Here is an 18,991-nt window from a genome sequence, read left to right as displayed (position 1 = left end):
AAAACAAAAAACAAACAAAAAAGATCTTTAGTTTGATTAGGCCCCACTCGTCAATTTTTATTTTTGTTGCAATTGCCTTTTTTGTATTATTTTACTCTTTGCTTATTTTTGGGTTTATATTTAAAATAGATTCCTCAATGGTGGCATATGTTTTGGTCTTTTTTCTATATTCTACAGCAATTTTTCTTTTTTTCTATAGCAATTCTACAAAAGACTTGCAAACATAATACAGAGTTCTAATATACCCTTCAGTTGCCTATATGTTAACATATTATATAACTGTACATCATTTATTAAAATTAAGAAATTAACTTTGGATCTGTGATTTTTACAGTTTTAATCAAATTTGGAATAAATTAGCCATTTTTTTTTCAAATATTTTTTATGTTGCATCCTTCTGTCTCCTTTTCCAAAGGAGAGGTATTCCATTAACATGTATACTAGGCTGCTTGAAGTTATCCTTACTACCTACTAGTTCTTCATTCTCATTTTTTAGTCCTCTCTGCCCCCTGTTTCTCTTTGGAAAACTTCTACTTATTTGTCTTCAAATCTACTAACTTTTTCTTCTGCATTGTCTAATCTGTCATTAATTCCATCCAGTGCATTTTGCATCCCACACATTATAATTTTTCTCTCTAGAAGTTTCTTTTGGTTCATTTTTATCCCTTCCAGGTCTTTATTTAACAGGTCCATTATTTTTCCTAACTTTTAAACATACAGAATATGATTATAACAATTTTTTTAACATTTGCTAGGCAGGACCAGAGCATCTTTTCTAGAGTAATTACTCATCACTACTAAGGCAAGACATGTCTGAATACTCTTCCTAATGTCCCATTAAGTCAAAAACTTTTCAGCATGGCAGCACTCATCCCATATCTGTGTAATCTCTGGTTATTGGTCTCTTTAATTTTTTCAGGTGCTTCCTTTCTCACCTCAGGTAACTTACTCACACACATGTACTGATCAGTACTGTGATGAATACTCAATAGGGTCCCTCTTCAGACATCTAGGTTCTTTCTTTGGACAGAGCTCTCTCCTCTGGTACTCTGCTATAGGAACTCTAAACACCTTGCTCTCCCAGGACTCTCACCTCTGTCTAGGAAACTTTCTGAGCTCTGCTTGGGTTCCCTTTCCCAGTGCCAAGGCCTGAAAACTCTTTCAACTCAGCAGCTGGGGCAATCTCAGGGTTTACCAGGTTTGTTTCCCATATCTTAGGGATCACTGTCACTCATTATCTGATTCCAATGTCCTGAAAACCATTGTTTCATACACTTTTTTTTCCAGATTTTGCTCTCAAGACAGGAAGTTAAATCTGGCCCTTGTTACTTCATCTTGGTTAGAAATAGAAGTCCCAATGACTCAACCTTTCTAAAAGAATAAATATTTATACTTCTGACAGAATGCAGTAGAAATGAGACTCTTGAGAGTTAAATATCCATGGGTTTCATTGCATTTCAGTATGTCTTTCAAGCAGAGAAACTGAACACCTTTGTTTTGGACTATCTTTTGAAGAATATTTGTATAACCAATGACTTAAAAGATACAATAGTGTTTCCCTCTGTAACAAAGGGCAGGCTTGCTTAAAGATTGGAAAATATAGTGTCTCTCTCCAGAGCAAAGGACAAGCGTGCTTACTTTCCAGTATCATATATTTGGGCTTCCTAAGCTCAACGCGCCTCTCCCATAATGCAACCCAGTGTGTAGGAAGTTATCACTTGGTCCTGTTTGCATCACCCTGTCAGAATTTGGGCTCAAGGAATTGATGGAATAAAATAATTATTTCTCATCTGTGGCTGTTTCTGTGAATCATAAACTATCCTTTGTCTCTGACCTAGGAACCTTGAGTTTTCTGCTAACATCCATGAACCTGTGACAGGCTAACATGTTAGCTTGCAAGTAGGGTAAAATCTCATATCCTTCATAGTTCTTAACAGTCAAGACAGAGTAAGATAGATTAAAAAGCAGTACAACGTATGCCTGGCTTTCTGCCTTGAAGCATGTGCCTTGGCAGTACTAAGTCAATATGTTACACGTTCGGCTAGCTTAAAGTTGCTGGGTTGTAGAGATCCTATGGAGAGTATATTTGGGATACTTTGGGAACCCTGGCTCTTCCAATCACCAGCTGATGGAGTCTTCTCAGCCCATGAGGAAATGGGCTTTCAGTTCATTCTAAATACAAGCCTTTGAGCCACACTGCGAAGGGGAGCAGAGACGAGTCGTCCTCTTAACCCTGCCTCATTTGCAGATTAGTGGGCAAAATAAATGCTGTGGTTATTTTAAGCCACTACATTTTGGGGTGATTTATTATACAGTCCTAGATACCTGAAACACCATGTATTTAATAGCATCCTCTGGATTTCTTGCTCTTCTTGGTAGAGCACTTTCTCCAAGAGTTTTTTAAAGAGATTCTTGTGAAGCCAACTTCTGAGATATTTTACACCTAAAATGCATTTATTTTTCTATCACATTTAAATTATAGCTTAGTTGGCAGTAAAATATCTTTTCCTTCAAATCAATATCTATTGTTTTCTTGTGTCCAAGTTGCTGTTGTAAAATTTGATATTGGTTTAATACCTGTTTCTTTAGAGGTGATTTGTTGTTTATCCCGATAACATTAAATGATTTTTTTTTTTGCATTTTAGTTTTAAAAGTATTTTATCATAGGATATATAAGTAAAGGATTTTTCTTATTCGTACTATTTTTGTACTTTATGAGCCTTTAATTCCAAGGTCTTACATCTTTCTCTAATTCTTGGAACTTCTTGGTCTTTTATTCCTCCAAAATTTTCTTTACTTTTATTTTTTATTGTGACTCCCATATGAATGTTTTTCTTCTGATTTTATCCTTCACATCTCTTACATTTTACATTTTCCACAACTTTATCTTTCTGGTGCCTTCACAGAGAGATTTTACTCTCATCTTCCAGCTCACTAATTGTTCTTTAGCCATATCTATTCTTCTGTCATAGAATGTACTGGGTTCTTTATTTCAAATTTTATGTTTCCACTACAGTATTTCTACTTGGTTATGCTATGGAATTGCTTGTTCTCCCTTTATGTCACCAATATCTCCCTCATCTTTTTGATGGTTATAAATCTCAGGGTTTACTATGTTTGCATTCTGTATCTCAGTAGTCACTGCCACTCATTATCTGATTCCAAAGTCTTGAAAACCATTGTTCATTATATTTTGCCCAGTGTTAATCATTTTAAATCACTTTCTCTCTGGTTCATTAGGCCAGATTTTCCCGGTATAGCTTTTACAGTTTGTTTTTTAATGCTGGTATGGAAGTCAGATGTCTTATTAGTTTGCCTATGAGCTCATATTCACCTGCATGTATCAGTTAACTTTTAAGAAGGGGTTAAATTCCAGGCTGTAACTCTGAACTTTTTGGTAAGTTTAAGGAATAGGGGTAGGGTCAGGAAGTCAGCACAAGAGGGGAATTGAGATGCTTCTATTACTTCTTTGCTATCCCTCTTTCCCCCAAAACAGTTTATCTTGTTCTCCAGCAAATGTTGTCCTGTCTTCCTCTAGGGGACTGTGCTCTCTAAAAGCTTTTTCTTTCACTTAGTGAAATGTTAGATCTCTGTATCAGTTTAAGAAGAATCACTAGAAGAAAAATCCATCTATTTCTTTATATTAAGAGATTTGTTAGGGGATTCAAACCTACACGTTGAATGAGCTGGTTAAACAGTCTCTGTAGGGCAGCTGTCTTCCTGTCTGATGCCTGAGTTTGAAGTTTGCAGGGAAGGCAATCAGAAAGGAAAAATGGATGTAAAGTTAGGGAGAGCGAGGAAAAACTAGAACACATGAGCATGAGTGGTAACCCACAGTGATGGACTGGAACTCACACCAGTTCTCACTGCCTTCAACCTTGAAGTAGGAAGAAGCTGAAACCCTTCATCATGGAGCTAAACGCATTTGGACCATGAGTCAGAGAAGGTGAAGGAGGGTGCAGGTCAAGTTGGACCTTTTGGATCTCCATGAAATAAGCCAGCAAAATGACAATGTGCATGAGTTTCAGAAGTTCCTGGTTATCATGCCCTGTGTTACTGGGGATTAAATACAAACACACACAGAACAAAAAGAAACCGGGCACTGTGGCTCACACCTTTAATCCCAGCACTTTGGGAGGCTGAGGCAGGCAGATCACGAGGAGGTCAGGAGTTTGAGATCAGCCTGGCCAACATGGTGAAACCCTGTCTCTACTAAAAACACAAAAATTAGCTGGGTGTGGTGGCGCACGCCTGTAATCCCAGCTACTCAGGAGGCTGAGGCAGGAGAATTGCATGAACCCAGGAGGCAGAGGTTGCAGTGAGCCGAGGTCATGCCACTGCACTCCAGCCTGGGTGACAGAGAGAGACTGTCTCAAAAAGCAAGCAAGCAAGCAAACAAACAAACAAACAAACAAAACCAGCCTGAGTGCTGCTTCACTTTCACTCTCCAATATTGCACAAAAAAAGTCTTTAACCCTAACTAGAAATACAAGGAAAGGAATCCTTGGAAATTTAGCTCAGCCTAGCCAAGTTGACATATTACAAAGCCACCACAACCTCAGCATATAAAAGGAGAGGAGAGGGAAGGGGAAGAAGGAACTCTTAGGGGGCTGCTGTTCTGCCTGCATCTGTTATTACCTGCTTCTCCCCCAGCTGGGTTCTGGCACTAGCACACTGTTATCCTGCTGTTTCTGGCTAGCACTGCCTTGGCCTGGTTTTTCTGTCCTGCAGTGGTAACACGGCAAATAGGGAAAGCTCTTCTAATGCAATAAAGAGGAAAAGAAAATAACTGCAAATTTCTTCCTCTGCTTATTTCTTGGCCATATTATCCAGCTTTCTTCAACTCTTTATTGGTGCTTTCCCAATCTTACCCAACCCCAGTCATCTCCATTAGCTGCTACACAACTGCCTTTCAACTGGGGCCTCTAATTCTTATGCTGATGTTTCGGCTCCATCTTCTTCCCCATCACATGTGCGGTGACATTAAAGTTGGTGGGAAAAAGCTGGCAGCCCACATACTTGCTGTCATGTCAGTTGTAATAACATTGTAAACGTAGATTTTGTATTTCATTGTAAGAAATTATTAAAGTGATATAAAGAAAATAATGAAAGAAATGAATGACATTTTCGATTATGTTGCTTAGCTTTTCTGGAGATTTGTTTTGCACAGTTCTTTTCTGACAAATCTGCCTGAGGGGTAAGGGTCAAGCAAGATTATACTTTGAAACACAGGATTCTGAAGAATTGTGTATTTTTGGCCCATATACCAGAATCGGAATGCATTTAAGGAAACCTGGTTGTCTCAATTGTTCCTATAAGTGACAAGGGAAGGCTATACCATGACTAACAGCTGCTCTTATTATTTTGGAATGTAATTTGTCTGCCCAATTCTTCCCTTTGACTCTATAAATTGCAGCAATATTTCCTTAGAAACTCAAAGGAAAAAACATCCTTCTCGTAATGCTGACTTGTGGCTGGTTAGAACAACTGGCAGCATCCAGCCTGGCCAACACTTTTCTGTGTGTCTCAGAGATAAATTTTCCAGGGCCCTGCGATACTAAGACACAGGAAATCCAGGCAAATGATATAGACTAAATTTTATTCTTATTTGGACATCACAATAGAACTTAAACTCCTACAAATAACCGCAAAGAAATTCAATCACTAATTCAGTATACAAGAAATAATGATGTTTTAAAATTATTTATTTTTTCAGCATCTGACAATTCAATATGTGGATCCTTCTTGGAAGTAACAGAGCATGCTGGCCAAAGAGTTACTGCAAAAATGCTCCTAAATCAAGTAAACAAGGAAAAGAACAGGAGCTGATAATGCTGTTGTTTGTTAATGCTCTTATTGTAAACTACTTTTTGGAAGATAAACCTCTTGTGGGAAGGCCAGGTACTATGCTCCTTCATTGCCTTAGATGATCCAAGAGACTGAGTAATCAAGATGGAGCAAAGAGCAAGAAGAGTGTCTGCAATACTTTTAACTTCACAAAGAAGTTACCAGGCAGAAGGGGACAATTGCAGTGACTGATTTTCCTGACAAAATGACAGTGTCTTGACAATGGCTATGAAGTCTTGATGACCCTTAACATCTCATAGAACAAAGAAGTCAGTAGAGCAAGGGGAAAATGTTAAAGGAGGAATACAAGAAACACAAAAGAAAGATGACAGGGTGACAAGTTAAACATAATCCACGGAATAAGAAACGTCAGAAGCCTCCTCCGCAGTACACCTACAAACACCTGCCCTTTTGTTAATAGATAAAAGAGAGCCTCTCACTGTAACTCCTTAACTTCCTTGGTGGAGGGAAATCAGATGGCTAGAAAGTGTGGTGGTGCCTGGTGTGAAAGACTTAACTGGGCAACACATCCAGCAAGCTGTATTTAACCTTCATCAGTCTTTTATTTGTACCCCCTAAATCCTGGTTATTGAAGTCTTCCAACTCCACCTCATCTCTCCTTTTATTGTCCCACTCATAAAATCTCATAGGAGTAAATAGATTAGACATATTTACTGATTAGGGCAGACATATTCCTCATATGTACTGAGGAAGAGTGATAGGGGGATCACCTTGGCCTGAAACCCTCTATCAGGAGCCAATTTTCAAGAAGATAAGAAAATAATCAGCCACTTGTGATCTTCTTTCCTTAATTATATGAGATCCTATCCAAATTTTCAATCCACTGTCACTGACCTCTGAGGACCTTTGATGCCTTTGACCTGGCTCTAGTGGAGTACCTTCCATTCTTCCAAATAGTCCCCCCATTTGCCTTGGCCTTAAATTCCACCATGAAGGGGGAGTCTTTTATTTTAAGCATTTCTTTTTATCTAATAATAAAAGATAGAGGAAATAAGATAGTGGGATTCGAAATAACGTAACACAAATTAATTATTCATATCAGTTTCTCTACTAGAGGAAATGCAATAGTTGATTAAGGATCAGAGGAAGGAAAATCCTTCAATGAAACATTGAAAGAAAGCTGAAGAATTTGTAGTGAGAGGAAACAATTATCTTAACAAACATTTTTATATTATAATTCTTTTTCCCTTCTGGACATCAGATGCAGATAATTGAGTTCATAATTCAATTCGTGGGTCATTTTCATCACTGGCCGCAGCAAGGCTTTATTTATAAAAATTTTTTTCCATTTTATTTCCATTCCTCATTCCCATTCCACCTCTCCACAGGTAGCTCTTCTAATATATTAAACGTGTACCTTTCTGTTTGCATGTGTTCTTGCAAAATGCATATTTTTGTGTACATCAAATTTACATAAATAATATCACATCATAAAATTCAATCCATTTTAGATTTTATTTTCCTTGGACCATATTTTAAGAGCCATGCATGTTGCTGTGTGTACATATAATCCCTTGCCTCTAACCACTACACAATGTGCACATTTTCCCTACATACTCTCCCAGTGATGTTGACCAATATTACCTCCAGTTATCGCACCCCAAATGATGCTGAAACCAATATGCATGTACATGACCCTTATGGAACTGTGTGAGAATTACTTTGAACTCTATGTGCAAGAGCAAAATTGCTGTTAATAAAGTTAAAATACACTTAAACTATTCTAGTTTTTGTTCCACTTTTTCTTATAGATGAAATATATGTGAGGCTGGCATTATTATTATTATCATCACATTTTGCAAGTGAATAAACGGAAGGGTCACACATTAAGTGAGATACTACAGTCACTCAGTGAATACAGAGTGGACCCTAGGTATATACTTTACTTTTCTGACTACAGCATTCTTCACTGTTTATACCACATCACATTGTCTCCACAAACTTGTCTTACCCTGAAATTGAGAAATGCTGAGATTAGATTAATTGCATTGTTTTCCTGGGGGCTAACATTCGCCTTTGGGAATATGGTATAAGTAGCTACTCACAGAGCTAAGCTAATGATGTGGGAGATACAAGTTCCCTGTTGGCTGACAGCAACTCTGGTGGCCTCATTTAACTGTTTTCTGGTGAACGAGAAATAGTACCTCTGCATTGAAATCAAGGGCAAGCAAATGCCTGCAACCTATTGGCACAGGACATAGAGGTATATTTCCAAGATGACTGGTTCCTGCAGGTCCATTAAAGCAAGGGCAATACAGCTTTTTAATTCATATCTCTTGTATGTCTGACATATGGAGGCCTGAAAAAATGACTATGGGCTTGTGAAAGGGGAGAGTAGGTTTCAATCTGCTGGGAAAAGAAAATGAGGTAAAGACACCTTATAATGATTCCTCAAAAATATTCGATAAACACTCAATGATAACCAATATGAGAACTAAAACAATCATATTCTGTAGTTCACATAATCATCATATAAGCTTTGTTTTGTTTGTTTTTAATATTATTCCAGATAAAGCCCCTACATTCTTCTGATACTGTCACATAGCAGCCTCAGGGCCACATTGTGATATCTCTCTTATCAACACAAGGTTCTCAGCCCTTGAGAAAACCTGATACAGTCATTCCAGACATTCTCATACAGACATTTCTGTCTTTTACAAGGGCCTTGAACTTTGATGCTGAATCAAAGAATCTGCTTACAAGGGAGAATGCATCCTGTTAATCAGGATGGAAACTGGTTTCGTAAAGAGCAATGATTGATCTTAACTTAGGAAAAGGGAAAGAAAACTCTTCTTAAAGTATGTGTGTTTGGGAAGTGGGAGATTTTCATACTGTAAGCTTTTACCTAAAAGATACTGATCCCCTCCCCCAGTGATTTTTGTTACATCTGCCCTCCACCTCATCCTGTGACTTTTAGGACAATCAGCCTTACAGATAATGGCAATGTCACCAGCTACTTGAGCAAATGTCTTTACAGACTTTGTAAAACAAGTATTAGGAAACTGACTTAACTGAGAGGACAGATTAGGATTTTAGAAAAAAAAATTCTTGTAGGTTCCCTCAATTGCCATGATATTTTTATTTTTCAAAAAGTAGGAGAGTATATTAGTTTACTGGAAAAACAGTGAGCTAATTGTAGGCCAGAGGCCTGGGCTCAAGCTGCCCTCTCTGCTGCAAATAACCATACATATTTGGGAACATGATAACTACTCTGGGCTTTAGATAGATAGACAAAGGCCAAGATATTGCCCAGTTCAAAAACTATTAGCCTATTAAACCTAGAGGAAATAAACAAACTACAATGAGACCCTACAATATGACGCCCCTGATTGCCCTCATTTTCTAATTCTCTGGATCAAGAACATTTCCAAAAGGCAGCACACTATTATTAACAAAAAGTTATTGATGATAGTGCTCACACCTGATTACCACTCTGTGGTTGGAATTACAAGACAGTGATTTTTCAGATCCCTTCCTACACAAACATCTCATTTACAGCCTTGGACTTTTACCCAGCAGACCTCATGATAGTCTTTCCAGATTCACTGCTTGGAAGATGAGTTACATGGTGCAATTATTTCTCAGTTTTTGTCCAGTGTGCTAATCTGAAAACAAGGTGCAGTGGTTATTATTTGAAAGCACTCGAGAGCAACAATGAGAAGAAAACAAAATGACTAGACTCTATCATTTCTCCTGCAGAATCTCAAGAGACATGGAAAATGTCAGGCTGTGTGGTACCTGCTGGCTTGTGAAGATCATTGTCATCTCAAACAAAGATGACCTCAGCCCTGGGATGGAGAAGACAATAGAACCCCCTGAATGGTAGATGCCTGAATCCATCAAATGGGGAAATCTTTTAAGTTAAACTGTTTACTTACATGTTAACATCCAGCACTTCTCCTTATTTATTTTTTTCCTTTTGGATTTTAAAAAGCCTGCCTGGGGAAATTTTAGAAAATATTTGGAATGTCCATAAGTACAATGCAATATTTGTGTTACAATTTCCTTTTTGAGCATTTTAATCACTTAGTATTTATCCTATTTATCCTGGCTCAAAGGCTTCAAAAACAGGATATTTTCCTTAAGTCCCATTTTAACTGTAATGTGGCAAATTGCAAGCAAGCTTTTAGAATTTTTTGTATGGAAGTCTTGGAATTTCCACAGCTTGTGTTCTGAGCCAACAAAAATATACAGAGATAGAGAGCAGGGAATTTTTGAATCTAGTTGGCTTACTTCACAACATTACTTTTTTTGCAGATATATTTGCTTAACAGGGCAATGAATTTTAAGTATGATTTGGGAATGGAAAGTTGGTTTTTTATAAATTCAGAGGAAAAAATGGTAAAAATAGTTTGCATTGATGATGCCATATCAAAGGAAATGACGATGCCTAAGTTAAGTACAAAGCTTTCCTGGACAACCACCAGTACAGGAAGACTCAAAAAGGTCTGGGGTTGAGCTGAGTTGAGACTGTTTTGAAAGTAGTCAGTGTGCTAGAATGGAAAGAGCACTCAATGTAGAATCAGGAAACTTAACCTCTAGTCCTAGTTTTCTTATTACCTAGCTGTGTGGCTTCGAGTAGGTCAATTAACCTTTCTGACCCTCAGTTTCCTCATCCTTTTAATGACAATTAAAAAAAAATACTCACCTGGCATATTTCCTAGGATTGTTAAAAGGCTCACATACGATAAACTATATTAAATAATTTTTAAAGTTATGAAGCACATTACTGATGTGAGATATCTTTATAACATCTTTCTATAATTCAGTTAATCTTTGAACACCCAATGTTTAAATTGGATATAATGGCAAGATTAACTGGGACATTTTTCTTTGTCAGGACATGGTGGTGTTTATATCATAATTTATTTATACGCTAATAAGTCTATCTTACTAGCTTTTTGGAGTAGGTTCTGCTATAGGATGTAAGAGGAGCTTACTGAGTTCCTGTTATTTCTGTTAAGACTACCCTCCTGTCTTCTGCTCTTCTTCCAAAGCTCAGTGAGCTCCTGGAAAGATCACCCCTCCACTGCTGGTCTTACCACTGCAAATTGCCTATGAATTTGCCTATGAAGCCATACCCAGAAGATGGTGATCTGCTCTCAGATCATTCTCTAACAGATGATCAGGACTAATCCCATCTTTCTTCACATCTCTCTCAATAAGTCCAAACTTCTGGATTTATTATCAATATATCTCCATACGTTCCTTATTCTGAGCCAATTCTGGGTTTCTCAAGACTTTCATTGTGCCCTCTAGAATCGTCTGCAAAATCCCTGATATTGTCTACCTTCATTAAGCCTTTATCTTTTTATCCTAATGGAAGACTGGGTTGGTAAATAACACTATATCTGAGACTCGTCAGATGGTGACCCTACGTGCCACAGAGCCTGGAAGTCAGATTAGGAATCCTTCTTCTTGTGGCCACTTCCGAAACATTTTCCCGCTCCACTGCTGTCCAAATCTTATCTCCGTTAGCCTCCTGGTATCTTCTGGTGACACTACATCATTCTTTAATGACTATTTATTTCGCACCATCCATATTGTTTATTGTAGGCTACTAACTACGCCCTGCCTCTTTCTTTTAATAGACTGAGGAGGGGGAGGTTCTGAAAGAGGCTTGTCGTCTTCTTGTTCAACCATTTTGTACTTCCACCTGGGGTTTGTTTCCCTCTCCTTTCCAATTTACCCTCCCTCTGCTAGTTCCTTTGCTCCCAGTGTTTCTCTGTTCAGTTTCACTAGAATGTGAACTCCATGAAAGCTGGAATATTGTTTGCTTTGTCATCATTGTATTCCTGAGCACCTAGCAGTGGTTGGCACACAGGAGGTACTAAAAAAATATTCATTTTGTCACCAACCTTAACATAGAGGGAAATAGACATGTCCATGTCTAGGGACTCAGATAGAAACACTGGAACATACAAAGTAAATTCAAGAGGCTAGATCCTGCAGCCAACAGCAGAAAGTCTGTCTAAAGCATAAAAAAGCAAATAGCAATGACCTGAAGACATGAAATAAGATTTCCATGAAGCTCCTACTAAGAACAGGTGCTTTGTTAGAAGACCTGTGTTCGTTTTCTTGTAGTCATAATACCTGGCTTCACAGATATTTGGCCAATTTGTCTATGGTTCTTCAATTACTCATTATTAGCTCAGAAATCATACTGATGCAAGGGAAGGACTTTAGTGACCATCTAGCCTGCCTTCTTCTGCTTTGCAGGTGAGAAAACTTAAACCCTAAAAGTAAAGAGTTTTACCTCAGATTACCCTTTTATTTACAGAATAGAGATAAGAACCTAGCTTCCTTTACTTCTGACTACTTCTGTTTTCTTTTTCTTTTCATTTTTTTTGAGACAGAGCCTTACTCTGTCACTCAGGCTGGAGTGTAGTGACATGATTTCAGCTCACTGCAACCTCCGCTTCTTGGGTTCAAGTGATTCTCATGACTCAGCCACCTGAGTAGCTGGTACTACAGGTGCACACCACCATGCCCAGCTAATTTTTTTTGTGTGTGTGTGTGTCTGTGTGTGTGTGTCTGTGTGTATACAAGAGACAGGGTTTCACCAGGCTGGTCTTGAATTCCTGACCTCAAGTGATCTGCCTGCTTCAGCCTCCCAAAGTACTAGGATTACAGTCATGAGCCACCATGTCTGGCCTACTTCTGCTTTCTTGATGGTACCCTGCAAGTGTCAAAATGTCTTAAACAGTTTAACAGTACAATGCTGACCTACAATTCTTGAAAGTCTTCTAGGTTCCAAAAAGAAATCTTATGTGTTGCTTATCAAAATTGTAATTTTAATTTAACATATAACTAAAAAATCATCATGTTTATGTTATAGTCAAATGGGAAAAGTATTTATTTTACTTGTTTGACATACCAAACTCTGAGCTTTGTACATTATGAGACAATTCCCAAATTACGAGTCATTTATAAATAAATATAATACATTTGTTTAGAGTAATTTTCTATCATTTTATTTGCTCCTTTTCTTCTTCATGTATTTACTTGTTCCCTATCTACCAAAAGCTCATGAAATGTCCAAGTCTCCTCTCAAAAATGTAAACAGATGTTTTGCAATCATTTTAGAATGGGAGGGGCCTGAATACTTTTTACCTCCTCAGCTCTTTTGTGTTGCAAATGAGTTATAGAGTTGAATCCATGTGGGGCCAGAAAGTATGGTGGGATGGGCATATAGGGCTGTTTTCCAAGGATATTGCACTTGGACTGAATGAAGGCAGCCATAAGAACATGAAGAGGAGGAATGTTTTGGTACTCAGGGCTCTGTATTAGTCCATTTTCACACCGCTATGAAGAAATACCTGAAACTGGGTAATTTATAAAGAAAAGAGGTTTAATTGACTCAGTTTTACAAGGCTGGGGAGGCCTCAGGAAATTTACAATCATGGCAGAAGGGGAAGCAAACACGTGCTTCTTCGCATGGTGGCAGGAAGGATAAGTGCAGAGTGAAGGGGGTAAAAGTTCCTTATAAAACCGTCAGATCTTGTAAGAACTCAGTGTCATGAGAACAGCATGGGAGGACCACCCCCATGATCTAATCACCTCTCACAAGGTCCCTCCCCCAACATGTGGGGATTACAATTACGATTACAATTTAAGATGAGATTTGAGTGGGGACACAAAGCCAGACCATATCAGGCTCCATTAATGTTCCTTCTAAGCACCAGCAAGTGGCACAGGGAATTCCCTTTTTGGAGTTACAGTCTTAGGCCCCTAGAGTGAATTTGGACAAGGTGTTTCCATATTGTCTACTCATCCCTTTCCTTCTTGGACTCCTAAAGCAGATTCTGAATGCTCATCATAAGATGTCCCGGTATTTAATATTCAAAAATCGCCCTGAAAGTTGTGATAAGAAGCTTATAGTCATCAAGTTGAGGAGAAGTGGATGCAGTCTCCTGGGTCATTGTCATATTCAAAGTGTCAGACTGGAATGAGACCTTATGGGCATCTGGGTTCTCTAAGTGACAGCATTAATACTTGAAGGGAAGGTGCATCTCTCCCACAAACACTGAGGTGATTTGGCATAGTGCACCAAGTAGAGAAGTGAGAATGAGATGAGCTGGGGTAAAGATCCAATTCTTGCCACTATCTGCGTGAGCTTGCTCAAGCAACCAAATTTCTTTGGGCCTCTGTTTCCTGATCAACACTGTGAAGATAAGAGCATCCACATTACCTCTCGCATAGGGTTGCTGTGAGGCTCACAGGCCATAATCCTGAGGCACTTTGTAAGAGGTGAAGAGGCTGGGCTTCTGGGTTGGGTGGGGACTTGGAGAACTTTTCTGTCTAGCTAAAGGATTGTAAACACAACAATCAGTGCTCTGTGTCTAGCTAAAGGTTTGTAAACACACCAATCAGCACTCTGTAAAAACGTACCAATCAGCACTCTGTCTAGCTAAAGGTTTGTAAAAGCACCAATCAGCACTCTGTACAAACGGACCAATCAGCACTCTGTAAAATGGATCAATCAGCAGGATGTTGGCAGGGCCAAATAAGGTAGTAAAAGCTGACCACCAGAGCCAGCAGCAGCAACCTGCTTGGGTCTGCTTCCACCTGTGGAAGCTTTGTTGTTTCACTCTTTGCAATAAATCTTGCTGCTCACTTTTTGGGTCTGCATTACCTCTAACACTCACTGCGAAGGTCTGCAGCTTCACTCCTGAAGCCAGAATGACCACGAACCCACGAGGAGGAACACACAACTCCGGACGCGCCACCTTTAAGAGCTGTTAACACTCACTGCAAAGGTCTGTGGCTTCACCCCTGAAGTCAGCGAGATGACGTCAGCGAGACCACAAACCCACTGCGAGGAACGAACAACTCTGGATGCACCACCTTTGAGAGCTGTAACACTCACTGCGAAGGTCTGCAGCTTCACTTCTGAAGTCAGCAAGACCACGAACCCACCAGAAAAAAGAAACTCCAGACACACCATCTTTAAGAACTGTAACACTCGCCACGAGGGTCTGTGGCTTCATTCTTGAAGTCAGTGAGACCAAGAACCCACCAGAAGGAACCACTTCCGGACACATTTGGACAACTCTTTAGATCAAGGGTGTCCAATCTTTTGGCTTCCCTGGGCCACATTGGAAGAAGAAGAATTGTCTTGAGCCACACATAAAAGACACTAACACTAATGATAGCTGATGAGCTTAAAAAATTGCCAAAACATGTCAAAATGTTTTAAGAAAGTTTACAAATTTATGTTGGGCCACATTCCAAGCTGTTCTGGGCCACAGATTGGACAAGCTTGCTTTAGATAAAGAGTTACACAAATGTGAGGCTGGGCACAGTGTCTCATGCCTGTAATCCCAGTGCTTTGAGAGGCTGGTGTGGGAGGATCTCTTGGGGTGGGAGTTTGAGAATAGTCTGGGTAACATGGTAAGACTCTGTCTTTACACGCATATATAAAAATTAGCTGGGCATGGTGGCCTGTGCCTGTAGTCCTAAAGCTGCAGTGAGTCATGATCATGCCACCACATTCCAGCCTGGGTGAAAGGGCAAGACTTTGTCTCAAAACAAAAGGCAAGGAAACAAAAAACAACAGAGAGTTTCACAAATGTGAAGTGTTATTAGTAACTGAAAGAAGTGTACTGAATTATTGCCTCAAAAACATGTTTATTTATTTCATATAAATTCATAGGCACTTGGGGCGGACAGAGCATCAGATCAGGTAATATGTAAAAATGAGTAAGACTTCTCTACTTAAAGAGGTTAAATATGTTGAGAAAATAAAGCCCCATCTGGACACAGTAAGTAATAAAACAAATACAAGGCAAAATGCTTTTTAAGAAGGCCAGAGACAGATTTGCAAAGAGGGAAGTTCATCCCAAACAGGAGAACTGGAATATACAAAGGATCCTCTGTCCACCTGAAATGCCAAATTTAAACACATGGGATAGTAAAAGCGTAAATAATCAAATTCTGAATTCCATTAAGTAAATTTAGAAGAGGGAAGGGAGTAATAATTTTCATATTGGCAGTCTTCTTCCTATTATTATTTTATGTAATCATTTAGTGTGATATTAAAATTCAGTAAATCTCTCACATCTTGTGTGTACATTTTATTAAATAGAAGTTTTACTCTTAATAAGAAATAATCTTTTTTTGCAAAATTACAAAAGGTCACAATAAATTCATGGTTAAGCAAGATTCTTACCAGATAATGATCTTTCCTGTAGTTTACTTTCCAGAAAAATCTCACACTTCTATCAGCTTACTCAAATATATTTTATTTCCGGATTGCAGATAAATAAATGGCACCTATTCTGGTGACTCGGAATAGGTGCCATTTATTTATCTGCAATCAGGAAATAAAGTGACACTTCTGAGTCACAAAGTTCAACTCTTCTGAGTTGAACTATGTGAAAGTTCTTTACTAATACCACACAGATCTTTTCCATTCTGATATAGGAACTGTGTCCATGTCCTCATCTGTATATTTCAGTGCTAGAAAAGTGTCAGCATAGCAGTCTCTCAATAAACATTCCATGAATTGAACTGAATTAGGGAATTGTGACAGATGCTGCTAATTGCCTGCCTACTCGTCATCCACTCTTCCTTTTTTCTTATAAACAGAATTCTAATTTATTTGGAGGCCACCATGTATTCAGGTAAAATATTGAATCTCCTACTTTTTCAGTGAGATATGAGTGGAAATCACTGCCTGTGACTTCTTAGAAAGTTATTTAAAAGGAGACAAACTCCACTGGCTTTGACTTCTTGCCCTTCACTTTTTTCCTTGCTTTGCTGACTGAAATGCAGATGTACTGTTTGATGACAAAGCCATCTTAGAATTATGAGGGTTTGTTACACGTAAAAGATGATAAAACTGGATCTGAAATCAATCTTGGTCCTTGATGTTTCTCTCTGGTAGTTGGTCCAGCCTTGAACTGTGTACCCTTAGACCTCTATTTAATTAAGCCACTGTGAAAGGTTTCTGTTACATAAAGGCAAATGGAGTCATAGACATAGATCCTTTGACTCTGTCTAGCTTAGTGGGGAAGTAGTTGACATTATAGAATCTACTGAGATGGTTTTTCACTTTTTCTACCCCATTCTGATAATGCCCTGCAAAAAAAAAAATACTCCTCTCATCTGGGTAAGAATTGCTGCCATATTCTTGCAAGGATAAAAATAAAAAATAAAAAATAAATAAAGAATTGCTTCCACAGTGAGCCACAGTTACTGCTAAGAATGTCACTTCCCTAAGATGTGTTAGGCCACCCAAGAAAAAAGGTTCAGAATCATCTCTGCTTCAGGGAGGCTCATAATAAATTGACTAATTGGAAGTCCTGAAAGTGTTGGAGTTGCAATGCATTCAGTAGTTATTAAATAAGTGGAAAGAAGTATGCCTGAAGTATCTCAGAGCCCGACTGAGATACCAACTGATACAGCAGCATCAGAAGATGATTATAATTTTGATGTGGACAGTGAAGGGGTTGGTGAAGCTAGACTAGAAACAATGGAGAGTGCTGACCCTGATAACAGAATCTTAGCATTGGAGGGCACCTTAATGGCCACCCAGTTCTATGTCTCAAGGCAAAACTTGACTTCTACCATATTGTTCACAGATGTCATCCAACCTTTGCTTGAATACTCCAGTGATTAATAGCTAGTGAATTCAAAAGGTGATCTATTGCATTATTGAAAAGATTTAACTGGAAAGTCCTTTTTACAATCAACTTAATATGATTGTATCTTTTTAAAATTATTATACTTTAAGTTCTAGGGTACATGTGCACAATGTGCAGGTTTGTTACATAGGTATACATGTGCCATGTTGGTTTGCTACACCCATCAACTTGTCATTTACATTAGGTATTTCTCCTAATGCTATCCCTCCCCCAGCCCCCTACTCTAATTATTACCATATACCATTTATATAGCATTTTACTATATTTATTTTAACAGATTTCATATGATCAGTGTTGATTGATAGTCATAAAATGATATGAATCACTTGAAATAATACTATCTGAGCATTTGTAAATCTGCTCTGAGAGGCTACCTATAGTTGTACAAGGTTTCACAATTCCTAGGTAGAATACCTGGACTTGAAGACAAGACTATTAGACTCTGAGTCCAGATCTCCTTTAAATTGTTATATATTCAATCAGTAGGGATTTACTGAGCTCCTAGTATCTACTGGTTACTATGTTAAAAGTGCTGAAGCACTAATGGTGAACAAGACATAGACATTCTTGGTTCCTCTAGAGCTAATAATCTGGTAACTGCCTACATATGAGTCGTACTTTTAGCTTTTGGTATAGCACAGAGTAATAAGTAAATTCCTTCCCCTGTGCATTAATCATTCAGTTATCACATTGCTTCATAGGTGCCTCTTCTCCAGACAAAATATGTCCTTTTTCTTCAACATAGGAGCTATTACTTTTCTCTGGACATCCTCAATTTCGTCAGCATCTTTCTTAAGGAGTGGCATTCTGAATTAGACACCCAGGCTCCCAGTATGATCTGGTGGGTGTGTAGTGCTCAGAGACTGTGGCCTCAGAAGACTTGAAGGTTGAATTACTAGGAGTGCAACCTGGACTCATCACAGCTATTTTGATTTCTCATGGCAGTGTTCATTTTTATGGTTCGTAAAATCACAAGACCTTCTTTCTGTGAATTGTGACCAAGTCAGATCTCTCCCATACTGTACTCAAACATTGGAAACATTTAAATGCTGACCTTTAATGCATTCCTATTAAATTTTACTTCGTCATCTGGAATATTATTACATACCTTGAGATCTTCTTTATCTTGCTTCTCTCATCTCTAAGGTTGTCTTTCCCAGTTTTGCATTATTAATAGGTTAGATAATCATGTGCTGTATTAGTTTGTTTTCACACGCTGATAAAGACATACCCAAAACCAGGAAGAAAAAGAGGTTTAATGGACTTATAGTTCCACCTGGCTGGGGAAGCCTCACAGTCATGGTGGAAGGCAAGGAGGAGCAAGTCACGTCTTACATGGATGGTGGCAGGCAAAGAGAGAGAGCTTCTGCATGGGGAACTGCTCTTTCTAAAACCGTCAGCTCTTGTGAGACTTACTCACTATCATGAGAACAGCACGGGAAAGATTTGCCTCCATGATTCAGTTACCTCCCACA

This window comes from Gorilla gorilla, chromosome 1 (genome assembly GCF_029281585.2).
Source record: "Gorilla gorilla gorilla isolate KB3781 chromosome 1, NHGRI_mGorGor1-v2.1_pri, whole genome shotgun sequence".
Classification (NCBI taxonomy): Eukaryota; Metazoa; Chordata; class Mammalia; order Primates; family Hominidae; genus Gorilla; species Gorilla gorilla.
Note: the sequence above shows the minus strand (reverse complement) of the source record.